Source organism: Manis pentadactyla, chromosome 11 (assembly GCF_030020395.1).
Source record: "Manis pentadactyla isolate mManPen7 chromosome 11, mManPen7.hap1, whole genome shotgun sequence".
NCBI lineage: Eukaryota > Metazoa > Chordata > Mammalia > Pholidota > Manidae > Manis > Manis pentadactyla.
This window is the reverse complement of record NC_080029.1, coordinates 80,475,459-80,481,084: the sequence shown is the minus strand read 5'-3', so window position 1 is coordinate 80,481,084 and position 5,626 is coordinate 80,475,459. Positions and strand designations below refer to the sequence as shown.

Below are 5,626 nucleotides of genomic sequence, written 5' to 3'. Positions count from 1 at the left end.
GGCAGCAAGAAACATCTCTCAAAATTCACTCTTTGCAACTCACGGCAGGTGGCATTACCGGATCACCCAATTTTTCACAAGTCCCTCGCATGCTTTTTGCTCCGGGGTAATATTTTCTCCCCACCCCCACCCCCCACCCGCCCTCTGACCTTTCTTCTCCACATGTATCCACATAACTGAAACTCTGCATGCTCTATTGCAAATGCTTAGTTTACCACATAAGTGGATTTACTGGCAAATGCTTTCTTCTTGTTCTGAAAATGTAAGTATCAGAATAAAATTCAGAGACAAGGTTTCAAAATATTAGTCTTTCTCTTATATCCTCAAATCTTGGAAATATTAATGAGTATTATGCACAAGAGGCCTGGAGAGAGTGTATGAAAATGTTTAACTGATAAATTACGGGGGACAGATTTATTATCAGTATCCTGGTGAATTTTGTTGCTTGTTCAATAGACCAAAAAAATGACAAAATTTCTGATTCCACTCTAATATCATATCTCTCCCACCCACATAGTGCAATCTGTTTCACTAATTTAATATGACTTGGTTTCATGGCAAATGACCTGTCCTTAAAGGACAAACCGTTCAGCGTCTGTGTGCTTCCTGTTTCTTGCATTTGCGGGATCTTTGCATTGTGACTTTTAAAGTGTGTGGACCCAAGCGATACTGTTCGGAAAACCCAGATGTGTGGGTATTAATACTGATCTGATTTACCATGGGGTCCCAAGGTCAGTGAAAATGACTAAGATAGCTTGGAGTAGGGCACCAACATATCAGGACACAGGCCAGAGCATGACAGACAAAAATGAAGTGAGTTTTAAAAACTCAGTCAAATTCAGTTATGAAGATAACCACTAAGACCTGTGTGGCAACTAAACGAGCTTTTTCATCAACAAAAGAAACAGCAGAATAGTTTGTGGGCATCCTATAAGTATGTTATTTTTGAAATGTACTCATATCAGCAGCCTCTCACATTAATAGTAATATCATGCTTTTTTTTTTTTCTCTTTGCCTCTGTGTATTCTGTGTGCTACTTGTGCTGAAGTACAATTTAAATGCTCGTAAGTGAAACGCACTCTGTTTTTCATTCCTAATGAATTTCCAAGATTCACTAACTCTACAATTTGCTGTCTCCAGAAAAGATGACATTTATTATTGCCCACATACTGTACAACAATCTCAGCTGAGAAAGTTACACAACTATTCAGAATAAAAATACTAAGTAATCCTTTTTTGAAAAGTATTCACTATACAATCATAACAAATCAAGAGAGGAATTTTTTGTCTTACAGGCCGAACAAAACACACACACACAGACACACACACACACACACACACAAACGCAAACACGAACCAAAAAAAGTCCCCTCATATAATTTGAGAAATCTGGGACCTGCCCTAATTGCCACCTGAGATGATGTGATTGTTATGGGAAACAGACTGAACTACCAGACTCCATTCAGAAAAGGTGCAGTCCACATAGCCTCATGGGCAATGAGATTATAAACAGCAGTCTTTCCACTTAATGCCAAATGTGGTGACGGCCATGAGTAGGTTTCTAAGGAGACAAGACATAGAAAAAGTTAAGCTTTGATTCAGTAACAACAAACTGGAGAAAGTTCAGGAGCAGGAGGGAGGGAAGCAAGACATTCCATGTCAACAGAAAATGCCTTGAATGGCCACAAATGTACCAGAGGCAAGTATAAAAACAAAAACACTTCAAACACAGAAAGGAGCAATCGAAGCGATTTAGAACACCACACACACAAATCTGAACATGCAAGTGAACTTTACCACCACACTTTTGGAAAAATTGGCCAAGTCTCATCCCATCAACAGTCCAGCCACTCAGAGCAGTGGCTCTCCCTAAGGTCAGGTGCCCCAAACGGCATATCTAGTTCTCACATTCACAAGAGAGGGCATTAAAATTTTCAACCAGGGAAATTTGAATGCCAAAGTGCAGGGCTCTTCCCCATGCTCTGGAGCTGAAGCCACCAGCTGGAGAGAGAGGGAAAGCATTTCCTACACACCAAACTTGTGTGGTCATGTCATACACATCTGTGCCGGAACGAGAGAGGCCCTTCGAGCCATCGCTTTGCAATACCATAAACAAGCACAGAGAGAGGAATATTTGCCCTGCCCCGTCACTGTTCCTCAGTGAGACACCACCTTTTCCAATGTGAGACTTGAGTAGTGCTTCATTTGGCGTTACTATCACTATTACTGATTATGATAAATTAGTTTTACAGAATGCTTTAGAAGAGATTTCATATACACTGATTTGCTTGTACAATACTCTGTACATGGTACGTAGATGAGGTTAACAAATAGAGGTTAAGTGACATATTCAAAGTTACAACTTCTGCACTCCTTATGTGTAAATCCTGTTCCTGACGTAACTGAGAGATTATAATTGAGAGATTACAACAAACCCTGTTTTTTATTTTATTTTTTGCATCTAATTAGAATGAAATCATACTCTTGGGGTATAGGTTGTGAGGATCAGCTTTGTTGTTTTAACAGAAACCTCATTCTGTATTTCTTTATGCAAAAACAAGGTAAGGACATTTGGTGGAAGAGCCAGCAAACCCCACTAGAGTGCAATAGCCGATGTCATCGCCGCGCCCTCCGAACTCATGAACGTGTCCGGCAGAGAAACCACCCACGCCGTCAGCCACTTTATCCTCATGGGCTTTCCCTCCAGGCCCGAAGCGCAGCTCCTCTACTTCGGGCACTTCTCTGCGGCCTACACCCTGACCCTGATGGGGGAACGCGGCCGTTGCCTGCGCTGTGCGGTGGGACCGACGCCTTCACAGCCCGATCGATGTACATCCTCTTGGGGAATTTCTCTCTCCTGGAACTATGTTATGTCACCACCACCACCGTCCCCAACATGTTGGCCAGCTACCCGTCCACAAGCAAGTCCATCTCCTTTGTGAGCTGTCTTGTGCAGTTCTCCTTCTTCTCTTCCGGGTGCGAAGAGGGCTTCTTCCTTTGCATCATGGCCTTTGACAGGCACCTTGCCGTGTGCCGCCCTCCGCGTTACCCGCGCATCATGACCAGACAGCTGTGCACGGGCCTCGTCGTCCTTGGATGGTCGTGTGGGTTCACCCTCCTACCTACCGCCAGTTGTCCTCATTTCTCAGCTGCCCTACCGTGGCCCAAACACCATCAGCCATTTCGTGTGTGATCCTGTCCCACTGATGGTGCTGTCGTGTTCTGATGACACCACCACACAGTTCATTTACTCGACCTTCAATTCTGTTTTCATGATCGGCCCCCTTCTCTTTATCCTTTGCTCCTACGCTCTGGTGACTCTGGCTGTGCTACGGATGCCCTCAGCAGCGGGCAAACGCAAGGCTTTCTCCACTTGTGCTTCTCATCTGGCTGTGGTGATCCTGTTTCTTTGGCTCTGTTACGGTGATGTGCATTAGTCCCGGATCGGGACACCCAGTGGACATGGAAAAAATCGTTACTTTGTTTTATTCTGTGAAAACACCTCTGTGCATTCCGCTAATATATAGTTTCAGGAACAAGCAGATGAAGGCTGCTCTGAGGAAAATCTTTGGCCCTGCCCAAGGTATTCATAAAATACAAAGAGCCAAAATCCATCTCTCAAACACAACTTATCTTAATAAGTCATGACTGATCTATTGGTGTAGAAATCCATTACCTTTTTTTAAGGGCCCATTATCATCCTAAACAAGATGCTGTAATGTTATTTAAGAATGTTATAACAAGTGAATTCAACTGTGTTGAAATTATTATCAAGTAAATAACATTTTATGTATGTAAGCCAACCAGTCTCTCTACATGTAATTTAATTTCTAAAGAGAAGGCAAAAGCTTGCTGTGCACTGAAGAGTTGAGTTGACTAATACACATGTAATAGAGATCATAAATTCCTTTGGGGATTAACACTCTAAACCAGTAGTTCTCCACTGACACACATTGATTGATAAAGAAGTTTCGAATCTGGAGGTCACCTTGCCAGAGTGTAGCATGACTTGACTTTGAGAAAACAATAGTAGTTTTGGTTGGACAGTAGTGATTTTTTAGGATGTACAATACAAGAATTAGGAATTTGAAGCTACTACTAACTTAGAATATAGCAAATATAAGAGCTAAACCTAAGAACCAGGCATTACTCAGGGCATAACCCACTTTGGGGTAAATCACGTTTGAAAAACAGCTTCTGTTACTACTTGTGGTTTAGTGTTAGTACTGTGTGACTATGTTTATACTGCCATAAGCATCCTTAATACTAATTCTATAAAATAGTGAGTTAACATTTTTACTTTAATTAGGACTTCTACAGTGTTCTGTTGCCGTTTTTTCAAACATGGTCTTTAAAACATACTTAAAAAGTATCATAGTATAAAGTGCAATTTTTACAGAATTTTAATTTGTAGCCTTCAAGAAGTCAATTCCTCCATAAAGTCAGCTGCCACAGCAACTGGGTTTTATTTCATGAAAAATCTGGGTTGAGAATATTTTCTGAGCTTGAAAAGCAGGATTTTTGAGTTATGGAAAAGAAGTCCTTGTCTTTATTGTACTTCACATAAGAAACAAAGAGTTGGACAATTACCTGAAAGCTACATTATATTGGAAGAAGATATGGACATTTAGAACTTCATCCAAATTAACTCCAACAGTAGGTTTAAAGTGTGATAACTTTAATACTGATTTACATCTGCAGAACTCAAGGAATTTTTGTGACAATTTCATAATTACAGAAAAAAAGGAATAAAAATTAGTGATTCTTAATAAAATGTTATGTTGATTGTTATAAAGGTGTAAGTGTCTGTATTTGTAATGGCCTTTAATTATTGACCAAATTTTTCTCACCCATCTTAAATTCTACTTTGCATTAAGTTGGCAAGCAGTTATAGAATTGCAAATCATTTGACACATTAAGAAGCATCTCCTTGAGACACAGGCCCATCTTTATTACACCAACATCTCTATCTCAGTTCATACCTGCACTTCATGTTAGGAAGTGAGATTTCATAAACCCACTGACAAAGGAGGAAAACAACCTCAGCCTTAATCGACAGAGATTGACTTAATATATACTAGTTTAAGGGGAAAAAGATGTACTACCTCTGCACTACAGCCCTCCTCAGGGGTGGCCATAGAGTGTGATGGTGGAATAAGTCCTCACAAAGTGAAGAGCTGGGAGAAATTCACTTACTTGTCTCCTTTTGTATGGTGGGAGAAATGGCCCACTGCACACTAAAAGGACATACACTGACTAGTGACTGTTGAAAAAGTTTCACTGACTGGTCAGGGGTCCAACAGGAATCAGACAAGAAAATCAAGGTACATCAGAGAGGATCCTCTAGAGTAGAGACATTGAGCAGCAGGTAGAAAGAAAGTGTCATCCAGGAGATGTCAGCAGCTATGACCTCCTTGACCTCAGTGCTTACACAAAGTCCATGTGCAGAGAAAGGCAGGGATGAAGGCTATACATGAGCCACAAAATAAAGGCACTCATTTTCCAGTGCTGGTAAGCTTACTGAGCTAGTAAGGAGGCAGCCTCAATGATAAACCAGTGGTAAGCTCTCCAAATCGCTATGTCCTACACATCGTCCAACAATGTGTGAATAACTGATTACATCAAA

General features: G+C 41.0%; 1 pseudogene; it reads left to right on the top strand.

Annotated features, from left to right (window-relative positions):
- Positions 1-2,827: 2,827 nt before the first annotated feature.
- LOC118909885 (olfactory receptor 11G2-like) lies at positions 2,828-3,465 on the top strand (annotated as a pseudogene).
- The last annotated feature ends 2,161 nt before the right edge of the window (positions 3,466-5,626 follow it).